Source organism: Myotis myotis, unplaced genomic scaffold (genome assembly GCF_014108235.1).
Source record: "Myotis myotis isolate mMyoMyo1 unplaced genomic scaffold, mMyoMyo1.p scaffold_m19_p_14, whole genome shotgun sequence".
Classification (NCBI taxonomy): Eukaryota; Metazoa; Chordata; class Mammalia; order Chiroptera; family Vespertilionidae; genus Myotis; species Myotis myotis.
Window position 1 is genome coordinate 52,782,404 of NW_023416318.1, and position 15,847 is coordinate 52,798,250.

Consider the following 15,847-nt stretch of genomic DNA (forward strand, 5'->3'; position numbering starts at 1 on the left):
TAGAATACTCCGCAGATATCAAACTTTGTGTAGTACAGTTTTTAGAGTAATGGCATGGATAAAGTCTCCTAGCACACCTACAGGGAAACGGTGTGCCAGGAGGATAGTATTTTTTTTATAAATCAAGAACTTCCCCAAAATGCTTCAATGGTTATTTCTAGGGAGAGGAATTACAGTCTTTTGTTTTGAATTTTTCTGTGTTGTATGTTTTCTGTAGTTAACACATACAATGTTTTAACTCGGGGGGAAAAAATGCTTTCTAATCTTTTTATCAGATAAGTAAGTAAATTTCCCCCAGAAGAAAACAGGGGACTGGCGTAAATGGTTAATGCAAATATTATTGATTGGCTCTTGCCCGGAGTGAACGGCATGATGGGAGTTCTGCTCTCCAGGGTTCCCTGTGGGGAGACCCTGACACAGTCGGGGCAAAGGACAGGGCCAGATAACAGTGTTTGGACACGTCTTTGATGTCCTCAGCCATCAGCCTGGACAGCGGGAGTGGAAACAAAGCCTCATCCTGGCCGGCCTGGCCCCGCAGCCCACAGGCGCCCACCTTTTGGCCCTGCTGGCTTTCCCAGGCTGACCTCTGCGCCCACACGGCCTCAGGCCGCATCGGCGCCTGGTCAGCGGGGCCAGAGCCTCTCTCCACACTCGGCCAGTGAGAGAACCTCCCCCCCCTCCCCCCAAACCAGCTTTGGGTCTTCCCAGCCCAGCTCAAGTGAGAATGAAGTGTTTACAGGGATTCTCTCAGGCTACGGGGATTCCAGGTCAATTTTAACTGTGCTATCTCCTTTTTCTCCAAGAAACATGTTTGTGTAAAATAAAAACCTTTAAAAATGATAATTTTAAAAAATGTCAGCCCACGCTTCCAAAATTTCGCTGGAGTCCTGTGTGTTCCGTGCACAGATTTTAACATGGCCGGCCGGCACTGGAAGCATGTGGTGGGGGATGGGGTGCTGGAAGCCGCGTGGTGGGGGATGGGCGGGGGCCTCACAGGAGCTGACAGCTGCCAACAGCCAGAGGTCAGCAGGGCCGCAGCTGTCGGGAGACAAAGTGGGAGCCTGACCAGGTCCAGCCTATGCCCACCACAAGGTCAACGCCACCCAAGGTCAGTGTGCCCCAGCTTGACCCAGGCACCCACTGTCGCCACGCCTGCCTGGAGAGGAGGGCTGCCCAGCTGCAGAGCAGCAGTAAAAGGCCACAGGAACTCAGCCTCCCACCCCCCAGATCCCCTGAGCCCTGGCCTGCACCCCCACCTAGCTGCCACCAAGTCCTGACCTTCAGCGTCCGCAGCTGAACAGTCTATGGGCCTCCTGATGCCTAGAATTGGCTAGACAGCAACTCCAATTTACTGTGCAAACTTGAGGCACTTTTTTTTTTTTAATCCTCACCCGAGGATATTTTTCCATTGATTTTTAGGGAGAATAGAAGAGAGAGGGAAAGACAGAGAGAAATATTGATGTGAGAGAAACACATCGATTGGTTGTCTCCTGCATGCACCCCGACCAGGGCCTGCAACCAAGGTCCGTGCCCTTGACCAGAATCGAACCCAGGACCCTTCGATCTGGAAACTGACGCTCTATCCACTGAGCCAACCCGGCTAGGGCTTAGGCACTTTTATGGCTCAATATATTTGACTCACACACATGAGCTCCTTGTTTTATCCTTGCTAATAAAAAGCACCACTTCTTAAAATCTTATAAGAAATCAATGCAAAAGCAATTCGATGGAGGGGGGGTCGCCTTCATGGTGCTGGAACAATTGAACACCCACAGGCAAAGAAATGGCCCGTGACCTAAACCTTTACACAAAAGTCAACTTGAAACAGATCCCGGACTCCAACGCAAAACATAACACTATAAAACTTTCCAGAAAGAACACACAGTTGAAAATGTTCACGATCTAGGTGCTCCTTGCTTTGTTCATCCGAGTGGGGACAGGGCTAGGGACCACTCGCTGCTGCCCCTTGCCCTTGTCTCCCATGAGAAATCCCCCGGGAACTGGCCGGCTTCGTACCACGGTAACGGAGATTAGCAGGGGGCACCCAAGGGCCTGGTCTGAGCCTGTTCCTGCTCACCCACGTAAATGACCTCATATAAATATACACCGCGGGGTTAAAAACCCCAACGAGGCCCTGGCCGGTTTGCTCAGTGGATAAAGCGTCAGCCTGCAGACCAAAGGGTCTCGGGTTCGATTCACGTACCTTGGTTGCAGGCTCCTCCCAGGCCCAGGCCCGGGCCCTGGTCGGGGCTCATGCAGGAGGCAACCAATCAATATGTTTCTCTCCATCTTTCCCTCTCTCTTCCACTCTCCCTAAAAATCAATGGAAAAATATCCTCGGGTGAAGATTAACAAAAATAAAAATAAAAATCCCAACGAGGCACTTTTGTTCCCTTCCATGGTGATCAAATCGTTGACAGAAGACCCCGTTGGCGACGCTAGTCCCAACCCAAGACGGGCTTTGCTCATCTGTAAGACGGGGCCACCGTTTCGTGCACCGCAGGGCCACTGTGAGAGGCAGAGGACAGGGTGCACCAGGCACAGATGCATAGAAAAGACTTCCATGCGCTGTAATAATTATTATCCGGCGATCCCTTGGACCTGAAAACAGTGGCATGAAAGGTGGGTGTGAATCCATGGAAAACTCACCTGGGTGAGCGCCTTGCTTTATTCTTCTCTTGCATTTCCTTCCATACTCCCCCCCCCCCCCTTCCCCAGTCTAAGGCATTGCTAAGCTCGAAACAGATGCAAAACGAGCTGACCTCTTGGCTCAAGACCTCAAGATAGAACCCTTAATTGTCCTCTAATTGTTTCCACCAGCGTGAGGCTTGGCTCTCTACCCAGAGTTCTGTCCGTTCCCTAAAGAACAAAAGCTCATTCATCCCTCAGATATTTACTGAGCACATACTATGGGCCAGCCATTGTGCTGGGTGGGTGGGAGGGGAGGCTCCATGGTGAACAAAGGCCCTCGATCCTTCCAGCCTCTGCCATGCACTGGGGGCCGATCAGACCTCCAACAAATAAATATGTAGTTACAGCTGTGGTGTGTCACACGAAGCGGTTCTCAACCCACTTTTCCAATGAAAATTCCCTCCCCATATCCCTATTCAGAAACTGTGATCACAATTTCTTTCCAAAATCTTTTTTTAGCCACCCCCACCCCGCCCCCAACAGCTGTCAGTCTGTTCTCTGTATCTACGAATCTGTTTCTATTTTGTTTGTTCATTTATTTTGTTCTTTAGATTCCACGTATAAGTGAAATCATATGGTATTTGTCTTTCTCTGTCTTCGCTTAATCCCCTCTAGGCCCATCCACGCTGTGACAAATGGTAAGATCTTTTTGAGTCAAGAACAGGTAACTAGTCATCAGGGTTCCTGATCAACCAAAGATCCCCGTCACTCCACAGTTAATACCACCCTGCACCCAGGGAAGAAGTCTGCCGTTGATCAAGATTTACAGACTGGGTGGTGGGGAAATGCACAATTCCCAGCAGGCTTTCGTGTCTGTGTTTGTCTTAAGAGTTTATAGACCTCTTGGCTACCCTCATAGGCTAGTGGTTCTCATGGCAGAGTCCTGGCCACCCCTCCCCGCAAGCTGCTGAGTCAGGCTGGAAGGAGCTTGGGAATCTGCACTTTGTACAAGTTTCCTGGCGATGCTGAAGGTGCGGGTCCAAGAGCTCTAAGCTGAGAACTGCCACCCTAGACTGAAAGGTAGACCTTATGCTTGAACAAAGTTAAAGTAAGAAGAAAGCTAATCGCTTACCGAGGCCACCTTCTCAGGTAGACAGACGATGCCCTGAGCCCAGAGGTGAGAACCTGGCCTCTCAGGGTCAAACTCTCAGGTCACTGGCCTTTGGGTCACACAGCCTCCAGGCAAACCCACCTCCTGCTGAGCCCCCCAAGACACCCCCTTCTCATCGCTTCTGAGGAACACTCATGGTCAAAACCTCAGGGGGGGTATGGAATACTATGTCTTGAATTTGCATGGAAACGCAGTGGAGCTGCAGTGAGGAGAGGGAGAAGTTAGAAGAAACACAACTGACAAAATGTTCACAATTTCTGAGGCTGAGTGATGATCGCAAAGAAGTTCATTATAGTATTTTTCTACTGTGGTAGATGTTCCCAGTTTTCCATAATAAATTATTGGGAACCTGTTGGATCCAGTTTGTCATGCACGTCTCTGAGAGGACTCGGCTTTCCCACACAGTCCTGGAAACATGCTGCCCCCCAAAAAGAAGATTGTAAACATCTGTGACGTGCCAAGCCTCGGCTGGCACTAGTGGAATTCAGACAAAATTAAGGCACAAATGTCTGTCATCAAGAAGCCCGTAATTTGGGTAAAGAACACCCTGGATTCTCTAATTAAAATATTGAATCCGCGAACCGGACACAGTTCTCTTTAAAGGGGGGTTTCTAGTGTCAAGTAAAGTGGTAATATGAGAGGGGACATCTACCATGCCATAGGCCCGCAAATCGCTTACGAAATGGAAGAGTGATCAGCTTCCTACTCAGCACGAATATTTTGGACAGATTATAAGCTCTCCCATAAAAAAAAAATGACATGACAAAAACTCAGATATTTAAAGTGTAGCTGCAAAGTACCCGCCCAGTAACAGATTACAGGTATTGGTCCAACTGGCTATTTTCATCAACTAAAACCATTTTAAGCCTCAAGTAAATCATCTAAACCATCTGCAGTAACAAGAAAGGCCAGGATGGAATTTCAGCTTAACCCAAGTTTACTTCTTACTCCATAAAGCATACTGGTTCTGTGTGGAACGGATAACACCCCATTTCACACTGTAAACTCCAGACAACCCAGATTTCGGCATGAAAGGACCTGTAGGTACGTCTCCTCACCGGTGCTTCGTTCAGTTGTTTCACATTTGAAATTTGGTTTTTGTTTCCTAGAAACAAACTTTTCCGGAAAAGCCCGAAAAACGGTCCTCTGGAAGCAATAGCTTGGCGATCAAGAACCCTTCAAACCTACCCAGAGATGTAAGACGTCCTAAGAAGATAGTTAGCGCCAACTATACTTTATACAGAGCTTTACATTCCAGAGTGAAATTAAAAAAAAAAATAGAGGTGGAATTTGAATTGGCCTTTAAAACTTCCAAAACCTTTTTCCTACAAAGTGGTGTACACCAAGCAACATTATCACAACATAGGGTTGTCCTCCCCCCAAAAGTATACACACTTTACAGCTGACAGCTCCATGGATGGTTCTTCCTTCTCAGACTTACCCCCTTGGAATGAATAATTATTCAAAGTGTGTATACATTTTGGGGGACACCCTGGATACGATGAAGCTGAGGGCCCTGCGACTAACACCCAGAATTAAACGCACAAATCAGAACAATATCAAGTTCACTGTGCACATTTCTGGTTTCACAGAGATACCAAGAAACCTCTCAAGCTCCGAAGGACACTTACCTCCGTAATAAAAGTTTATTAAAGAAAAGTGTCAGCGTACACACCAGCGGTTCCTCTCCTGCTGGTCCTGAGCCAGGCGGACAGCACAGGGCCCGGCGTCCTCAGGCACCGGCGCCCTGGCGGCGGCGCGCGCGCTCCCCCTGGACTCCAGGGAGCAGCCTTTGTTCCCAGGACCCGACACCGGGCGCAGTTTCTGAGCTCCCCGCGCCCTGCAGCCGCCGGGCCACATGAAGGCGCCCCTCCAAGACGGTCCCCGGGGCGCCCTGGGGAGAAGCCCATGTCCTCCCGGGCCCCAAGGTCTAGGAGATGGAGCTGCCACCTCGGGCTTCGGAACACGCGTGCACGCGCACCCTCCAAATAGGGATCCTTGCTGTCATTGTCATTTTTATTAGCTCTCACCAATGCAGCGCAGCTCCCCATGTGCCAAGCGCCTCTCTCTCTCTCTCTCTCTCTCTCTCCCCCCTCCCCTTCTCACGCGCGCGCACACACACGCGCACACACGCACGAGGCAGCAGCACCCAGGTCCGCAGGTATCCACGGGGCTGGGGCTGAACCCTGAAACTTGCGCGCCTCCCTCACGGGTCCGGCCCGGGAAGTGCCCACGTCTCGCGCGCCCCGCGTTCGGGCTCCTCCGTCCGGCGGGCTGGGCAGGGCGGGTTCCCCCCGGGCCCCGCTCCGGAGCCGGCCGCCCAGCGCCCAGCCCGCCCGGAGCAGCCCCGCGTCCCCGCCCGCCCGCGGCTCCGCACCTACCTGGGCCTTTGTCCTCGCGCGCTGCCCGCTGCGTGCGCCCCGCGCCGTCGGAGGGGGAGGCCCAGCCTCGCCGCCCGCACACCCCGGCTCCGGGCTCGGCCGAGGGGGGCGCCCGGCAAACCCGGATCTGCGGAGCGCGCCCGCGCCAGGAACCGACCCCTGGCACGGCTGCCCCCGAGTCCGCCTCTCCGGGTCTTCGGGGTGGCCGCGGAGGAGGGGCGGGGGGCTCCGCGGCGGAGGAGGGGCGGGGGCTAGGCTGCCCGGGACCAGCGTTGGGGACCGGTCTGGGTGGTGGCGGCGGCGCGGGGTCGGGACCCGGGCGAGGAAGGGACGGGGGCGGGCGGATGGGGGGCGGGGAGGGAACGCGAGCGAAGGGGTGGAGGGACGCGGGCGGAGCCGAGCCCCCACGCCCTCTCCCTGGGGTGGCGCCCCAGGGTGACCCTGGCCGCGCTGGCCCCCGCGGAGGACGCCGGAACCCCACCCCGTCCCCGGGTCTCCGCGCCCCAGCCAAGGCCGGTCTGCGGTCAGCCGGCGGCACCCTGGCGCTGTCCGTGCGCCCACCTCGAGGAAATGCCCAACTCCGCACCCGAGGTGCCAGGCACCGGGCGAGCTGCGCCGCCGCGCTCAGGAAGTGTCCATTCCTTCCCGGTTCTGCGCGAAGGGCCCCCCTTCTCCCCCAGCGGCCTCGCGCCGCCCCCGTGCACACCCCTCAGACGTGCCCGCGGGGCGCAGCTGGGAGCCCCTCCAGCCGCAGGGACTTAGCGGCGCAGGGAGTGTGGGCAGAAGCTGGAAGAACCTCGGAGAACAGAGGTCGTTTTGCCATCGGGACCCAGACGCCCAGAGGGGACTCGCAGGTCTGGGAGGCACCGGAGAGGAGCCCAAGCCTCCCACTGACCCCACGCCAGGGGTCCCGGCCGCCCCGCAGGACCCTGGCAGCCCGCGCCCACTCCCTCCCGGCTGAGGACCGGCTCTCCAACTGCCCAGGTCCGGGAGCGGCCGCCTCTGCATGAGGCTAGCAGAGGAGAAGGAAGATTCTGGAAACACGGGCACCTGGGTCTGGGACCCAGGCAAATATCCTGGACATAGTGTTGGTCAGAAGAACGAAGGAACAACCTCAAGTGTTTGCAGATCTCGCTGGGGACTGGTGCTGAGGTGGTCCGGAGCCATGAGCACGGGGCCGCCGTAAAACTCGGAGATCTTTCTTTCTTTAAGGAAAGGCCCGTGATGGTTTCAGGAACCTGCAGGGGGTGCAGAACTAGTCAGCCAGCCAACCCTGTCCGCTCCTGGCCACTCCCTCCCACGACCCCCATGTGGCCATGGCCTAACAGTGTCCGTGCAGACAGGGGAGGCCGTCAAGGTTGAATGAGGGTATAGCCCCCAGCAAGTGAAAACCCACAAGTCCTCGGGGGCAAATATTGCCCGAATGAATCTCTGCACATCTCCGTGCTATGATTGGCAACACCAGCATTTTCCTTTTCTCCTAATGAAATACTCCAAACACACCTAAGCAGGGAGATTGACATCGTGAGCCCCTGTGTGCCCCAGAACCAGCCAGTCCTGACGCGCAGCCATGCTTGCTGGAGATGTTCCTGTAAGAAATAAATCGCAATACAGTCACAGTCCCTGGACAGCCCTCCCTGGTCCCTGATCCCAATTCTTTGCTCCCTGCCCTACCCCTGCCCCCCGCCCCAGTATTCTCCCCAAACAGCCCATCCATGTTTTGATGCTATTACTACATAAGCATGCGTTCATAAACGAGGTATAGCATGGTTACCAGCTTTACAACATTCTCTGTGTTATCATCCTCTGTGCTTTGTTCTGTAACCGGTCCGCTTGTTTCGCTCAATACAATGTAAGATCCATCTAACCATACACAGAGCTCCCCGTTATTCATTTCACTGCCAACTAGTATTCCACTTGTGTGAACATGGCACAATTCCTATGTACATTCTTCCGATGGACATTTGAGCTGGTCCAGTTTCTCATGGTGACAAACATGACTGCAGCGAACGCTCTTGAAACTGCATTCGTGTTTCTAGGGCACAGCCCATTTTTGTCAACAACGCCTGTGAACACATGGAGAGGCAGCTTTGTTGAGTTAACATTAGCCACTCTGTTTGTTCTGCCGGTTAAGTTTGTGCAACTGCTATACCAGTATTCACTGTAAGAAATGCTGCCCCCCCCCCCATTTTGACAGCTGACATTTTATCAAATAAAATTCTACTGAACATGGGTTATTCCTTTCCTTGAAACCAACACTAAAAAGGAAGTCACTTTTAATAAAGATAAAAATATAATTTGGCTCAACCTAAGAATCAAAGTGAGTATAATGGTACTACTAGGGAAACTCGGAAGATGCCCTATACCTTAGTTACCTAATATAATGGCTTTGGGGAAGCCATTTAATTCTGTTTTTGAATATCTATAATAAATCTTAGAAATGAATAGACTCCTACCAATTAAGAATTAACTAGATAAGAAATGAGATTCAATTTCTAAAAGTTGTGTATTTTTTCCTGCTTAATGAATCATCCTTTTGCTTCTAGCCATTGATTTAAGCATGAGAACCCATATATAATGATTAGATTTGCTTTTCCTGAACTGAAGCTGACCCACTTATGTCTTTTTAAAAAAAGACTTTTTATTTATTTTTATTGGTTTTAGAGAGGAAGGGAGAGGGAGAGAGAGAAAAGAAACATCAATGATGAGAGAGAATCATTGATCGGCTGCCTCCTGCACGCCCCCTACTGTAGATCAAGCCCACACCCCGGCAGGTACCTTTGACCGGAATTGACCCGGAACCCTTCCGTCTGCAGGACAACACTTTATCCACTGAGCCAAACCGGCTAGGGCTTATTTTATGTCTTGACTGAACTTGAACCAAAACTTGAAAAAGTAACTTCAAGATATGTTCTTAAATGAGGAAAATCAACCTCGTTTAAATGTTGACAAGAATGGGAGCAGACTGAAGCCTCTGTGGCCAACCTGACACGTGGCAGGAGCGGTGGCTCTCCGCCCACTCATTCAGGACGCCAGCGTTCCGGGAGGGGCCACGGGCAGGCAGGCGATCAGACATGGCTCCTGGGCACGTTTGTTTCTCTGACCAGCATCATTCTCAAGACTCACACACATGCCCTTGTCCTCATTCACGTTTCCCCTTCTATGTCTATGTGTGTGCTTCACACATGTATTCCTTACACACAGATCTGCTTCCTTAAATGCAGACAGTATAAGTGCTTATACATCCATATGGCTCTTTTTCACATATATATGCCTCTCACATTCTTTCCACAGACACCAATTCTTTCTCTCTCTCTCTCTCTCTCTCTCTCTCTCTCTCTCTCTCTCTCTCACACACACACACACTTTTTCACACCAGCATTTCTCCCCTTCACATATACATGCCCCTTGCACCCATGTTTCTGTTTCTGGCAGGCACTACTCTACTACTGTGTTCTTCGTACCATGCACGCATTTTTCACACAACTGCACCCAGATACAAACTCCTCTCCCACGTCTGCATATGTGTGTATGTTTGCTTCACCCAGTCACACATGTACCTACATGTGCACAGTCTCCTTCCTTTCCTCCCGGGGCACAGACCGCGTCCTCTGGCAGTCACATGCATCACAACCACCCACTTAAAATGCCCCAGGGTGGACTGGGATGGAGCCTTGAGGAGCCTCATTTGTGTACATCATGTAGTTTAGAATCATTTGTTATCAGTATGCCCCGAGTTTTTATTAAAGGGGGGCTTCTGAAGGGCTTAAGAGTAAAGTGTATTCTCGCTCAGTAATATAGCTCCAGGTTGTAATCCAGCTAACGTTCATGGTCGCTTTCCGGGGAAGATGTTCCCCGGGCGTAGGAAGTGCTTGAACCCAGCTTGCTTAAGTCATCCCAAAAGGTGCGCAGTAGGCCGATTCGTTTGCTGCTGTAATAAAGCACCCACCACGAACCGGGTGGCTAGAACGACAGACATCTATTGACTCTGAGAGCTGCAGGCTGGGAGCCCCCAACCCAATGTCAGCAGGATGGGGTCCACCTGCGGGCGCGAGGAAAGGTCTGTCCAGGCTTCGTTCTTCCTTGAATGGTAGGCGGCTGTCTCCCCGCGTCCCTCCCATCGCCTTCCCTCTAAGCGTACCTGTGTCCACGTTTCCTCTTCTTATGAGCATACCAGTTGCACTGGACCGGAGCCCCGCTAAGGCCTCGTAGCAGCAGGACCTAGGCTTGTTGCTGCGCATGGTGTGGACTAGATACTAAACTCCACCTTGATCAATAGCAACTCCGTGGCTAAAGGTGTGGGGGTTCCCCACCTGGAACCTTACCCTGAAATCTGACTGCACCCGCTCTGCACCCAGTCCACCTCCGCTCTACCAGGAATACTGGCCACCCCAAATCCAGCTGCTCTGTTTGGCCGCCCTGAAGTGAAACTGCTCCACCTGGTGGCGAGCCCAGGCACTATTACCTCAGCCAATGAGAGACCAGCGTGTACCTGCCCTGCTAATGCCATCTTGGCGGGTGTCAAATACTGGAGTAGACAAACAAGGGCAAGAGTCGGAGGGCAAAGTTAGTGCAACAGGTAGATTTCATGGGGGCAGTTCATGGGAGGTGAACATATAAGTTGAACATTTAACAATCAACAGGACATTAGCAAACAAACCAAATTGTGCTTGTATAGAATTCAAGTGGACTGAATGTGAGAATTCAACTTTGATGGAACTCTTTAAAAATATAGTTGAGCCCTAACCGATTTGGCTCAGTGGAGAGAGTGTCGGCCTGCGGACTGAAGGGTCCCAGGTTCGATTCTGGTCAAGGGCATGTACCTTGGTTGCGGGCACATCCCCAGTAGGAGGTGTGCAAGAGGCGGCTGATGGATGTTTCTGTCTCATCGATATATCTAACTCTCTATGTCTCTGCCTTCTTTTCTGTAAAAAATCAATATATGTATAGTTGACAGAGGGGATAAATGGTGATGGAAAAAATAAAATAAAACATTATATATATTATATATATACACACATATATATGTATGTATGTTTATATAGTTGCAACATAGTCACACCTGACTGTTTAGCACTGCCCCCACCCAATGAGAAAAGATGAAAGTTATATAAAAGTTTGATTGGGAAGATGCTCCGTTCATATTTATTATGTGTACAGAGACATTTTTCCAAAACCTCCCATCCATGTTTCTATGCTGAAAGATGGGATGAGATGGGGGACTTTTCAGTGTTTATGTCAATGTATCTATTCGAAAAATGAATTAAAATGCTTTTGTTCGTACCCTTTTCTTTGACCAAAATTTCTCAAAGGTCTAAAAACATTACAATTTTTTACAGTCTAAGTCTGAAACCAATGTGATTATTGCCTAATACTTGGCCACTTTCTTTTCTTTGAGGAGAGGGTATTACAGTTTAACTTCACATTAAGTAAATGATAGGTTAACAAGCTAACAAAACAGAAGATTTCAAGTTTGCTGACTGCGTTTCTTTTTTTTCCCAACACAATTCAAGTGAATTGTAATCATACTCCTACATACAGAAAATACAAAAGAAAATATCCAAATGGCTCATCTGTAACAGACTGTGTACAACCACTTGTGATAACTCACTACATTCGGACCAGTGCGCAAATGGCTCATCTGAATTATTACCAACGGAGCTTTGCTGTGATAAAATCTCTAACAAAGTAAACTCGAGCCCTGCGGATCTGTGCCAGATGCACAGTCAAGCATCTGACACTCTGAGCACAAGTTTTCCGAAGTGGGTCCCATATCAACTAAACTCCCGGGAATTCCCATTGCTGGCGCTATGGCACCCTTCCTCCCAGATAAAACGACTATAAGCCTGCACTATTTAAAAAAAATAAAAATAAAAAACAACTAAGAAAAATGGGTTTCACCCAGCCTAAAATTCAAGCAGGAGGAAAAATAGAAGTTGCTAAACTTAGCAGTAATTTGATAACGCTGAGTCAAAACAGAATCCATTGCAAGGTGTGCTTAGAACACTTGATACAAAATGTTGCCTTTTTATCTTGTGTTCTCTGGCTCTGCTCTAGACTTTAAACTGCAAGGTTAGCCGCAGCAGAGATGTTCATTTTTTTCGAATTCTGTTTTGTTATTTAGAATGCAACGTAGCTATTGACAATGAAATGTTATTAAGGACATCAATCCAGGGGCTTAGCAGACCCCATGGGGAGGAGGCTGGGGTGCTGACCTCATTGGGGGTTCGGGGAAGGCTTCCCGGGGAAGGACGTCTAAAACGGGGAGTTTGCTAGAGGGAACATCAAAGGAAGCAGGTTCTGGGCAAAGAACACAACGTGTGAGAAGACTCTGCAGTGACGCAAAGATTCCAAGGGGTTGAGGGAAGATTCATGTGACCGGACCAGGGAGCACGACCTCACCAGTGTCCCCTGACAAGGTGGTCGGGGGCTCCTGATGGCGGGGGAGTCGACCCCTGACCTCCAGCAGTGTGATGGGCGACAGCCCGGCGGGCAAGTGCCCCGTGTCCAGGGGAGTGTGATATAAAGCACCCGGACAGATTTTACCAGGAAGCAGAGGAGCGATGCGGTGACGTCTGCGCTTCAGAGTCTCTGGTGATGGGGGGTCAGCAGTTACCCAAGCCCTAGCCGGTTTTGCCCAGTGGCCAGAGCGTCGGCCCACAGATCGAAGGGTCTCAGGTTTGATTCCTGGTCAAGGGCATGGACCTGGGTTGCAGGTTCGATCCCCAGCCCCGGTCGGGGCGTGTGCGGGAGGCAACCCATTGATGTGTCTGCCTCACATTGGTGGCCGTTCCTGCCACCGTGGAAGATGGACTGCACACCAGACTGGACGCGCCTTATCTCTAACGCACACATGTGCATGTTCACTAACACAGACCCCGGGGGCCTGAAGGTTAGATACTGGCCAGTGTTGACACAGGCCTGGCTCGGGCGGGTCTGTCTGTCTGTCTCTCTCCCGCTCCTCCCTCCCTTCCACTCTCTCTAAAAATCAATGGGGGGAAAAAATCCTCAGGTGAGGATTAAAAAAAAAAAACACGCACAAAAAAAGCCAGTTACCCAAATGTTTCCTTTGACAGTGACAGTGGAGAGTCCCGCGACAGTGCCGGGCGGAGAGATGAAGGGAGGAAGGAAGTAGGAAGCAGTGGAAACAGTCAGGGAACAGGGGGAACCGGGAGGGGAGGGCTGAAAGCCCCTCTGGAAATGGAGCTGACAGCCTTTGTGCCTCGAACTGGGGTTCACTGAGGCGGGCATCACTGGTCGCCTGGGACAGCTTGCACGGGGGGTTGCCCTGGCGGTGCCTGTGGCTGCAGGAGCACTTTTTGTTTGTTTCATCCCCAAGCAGGAGGCCAATCTTGTTGCTACGTGGACAGCCTGGGTCCGTGTGCCTGGACCAATGAAAACTTCATGGCGAGCATCCTCCCGCCAGCTCCCCGGAAAGCCAGTCGGGTTCTGAACAAAACCTCGGAACGAAGAGTTAACTGCCCTGCTCTTGTTCCGTTTGATGTCATTTTGCAACCGTTTGCAGTCACCGCAGTCGGAGTCGGGAGCTTTGAGGCTCGGGCAGAAAACAGCCCCCGTGAAATCGCGCCGTTCCTGCCACCGTGGAAGATGGACTGTACACCCCGACCGGACATGCCTTATCTCTAACACACATGTGCATGTTCACAACACAGACCCCGGGGGCCTGAAGGTTAGATACTGGCCAGTGTTGACGCAGGCCTGGCTCCGGCGGGTTTGCCTCTTCCTTCTTCCATGCCCCCTCCTCTATCAGCATCCTCCCCTCCCCCCAACACTCCTCTCCTGCTAGCGTTTGTCCTCCTCTCAATTTCATAAAAAGTGTACTGATCCGGCCCTAGCTGGTGTGGCTCAGTGGATAATCGGCCTGTGGACTGAAGGGTCCCAGGTTCGATTCTGGTCAAGGGCACATGGCCGGGATGCGGGCTCGATCCCCAGTAGGGGGCGTGCAGGAGGCAGCAGGTCAATGATTCATCATTGGTGTTTCTCTCTCCCTCTCCCTTCCTCTCTGAAATCAATACAAATATATGTGTGTTTTTTAAAGTGTACCGACCCTGCAAGGAAAAGACCATCTTTTCTCTCTAAGGCAAGTCACCTCCCTCCCTTCTGGGTTTGACTAAATGGCCTCCAGGATCTCTTCCTGCCCCAGCGTTCCATGACCAGCTGGTTCCACACAGAAAACTAATGGGGAGCAGTCCGGCTGCCACCCTGTCTCCTCCGCATCCTCTACACGTTGTGTCGTAAATCAGCGAGTGAGGTACAAGACGCCTTCATGAGCCCATTAATTAGGGGCCGTTTATTGCACGGCCCAGAGGGAGGTGTTTTTTCCAAATCTCTGAGCGAAGTCACACGGGAAGTTTCTTGTATTTCTACCTTTTGAGCTTCTTTGCAGATTTTACAAAGAGCTCTGTGTGAGCTATGGTCACAGACAGTTTGTAATCTTGGAAACATAAAGAACAAACATTTGGCATAAGAATATGGGAATTTTTATCAGTATTAGTCCCTTACGTTAGATGGCTAGCTTACAAGGTCAGACAGTTAAGTTTTTATCTTTTTCTATTATTCAAACTGCTGGAAGCCGGTCCATCCTTGCTGCTTGACACAGTCGCTGCAGGAAAGAAACATCTAGGACCTGCTGGGGTTGGACTCCGGCATCAAACTAAAACAGTTATTTTGTAGAATAAGAGACTGTCTAAAAATGACAGAGTTTACAGAAGAAGGGACTATCTCACAACAGCAGAGAGTTCCAGACAGCAGTTTTTATACAAGATGGAGGTTGCTATGCTTCCTACACACGCCTCTTCTTCCTCCAGCTCCGGTGGGAGGATATGTGTGCCGCAGCCACTGTGAGACAGCCATGCACCAGGCAGGTAAGGAATGTCCATGTGACCCCTCAATCTTACGTTTCCCAAGTCAGTCTCCTCTGCTGTCCCCCATCCTCGCCACCATCCTTGTACACATATTTGCTGAGCGCCTGCTAGACCTCCCAGATCTTCCACTCTGCCATGCCCCCTACTCTCAGCAGGTGGCCGTGGCTGCACAGGGCGTGAACTCACTCAACTTCCTGCCAAGTCGCAGGTATTGTAAGTGCCCTGACTCCCCACTGCCACCCCCATCCTGACCCACACCCCACTTTCACTCACCCGACTCCGTTTCTGGCTGCAGAAAACCCAGTCAGCTCTCAGGGGCCTTCTCGAGGATCCGAAGAGCAAATCAATCCATTGCGGTGTCAAATCCTGCCCCTGCCACTTCCTGGCCAGGACTTGGCATAATGTTTGTAATCTTCCTGATCTGTAACTTGGGCAGAAAACCGCACCCATCTCTCAGTTCTAACATAAGAACTGAATGAGAAAAATGCAGGCAGAGCATTTAGCAGAATCCGGATGCAGAATTCACACCTCGTTTATTCACAGCAGCCACGCCCGGTCCACAGAGCCTGCCCTCTCCCAGACTCCGGTTGGTAAAAGCATCTTTTTCTTTCTTTTCCTTAAATATATTTTTATTGAATTTTCAGAGAGGTAGGGAGAGGGAGAGAGAGAGAGAAAAATCAATGATGAGAGAGGATCATTGATTGGCTGTCTCCTGCACGCTCCACACTGGGGATTGAGCCCCAACCCGGGCATGTGCTCTGACCAGGTCGACTCTCAAC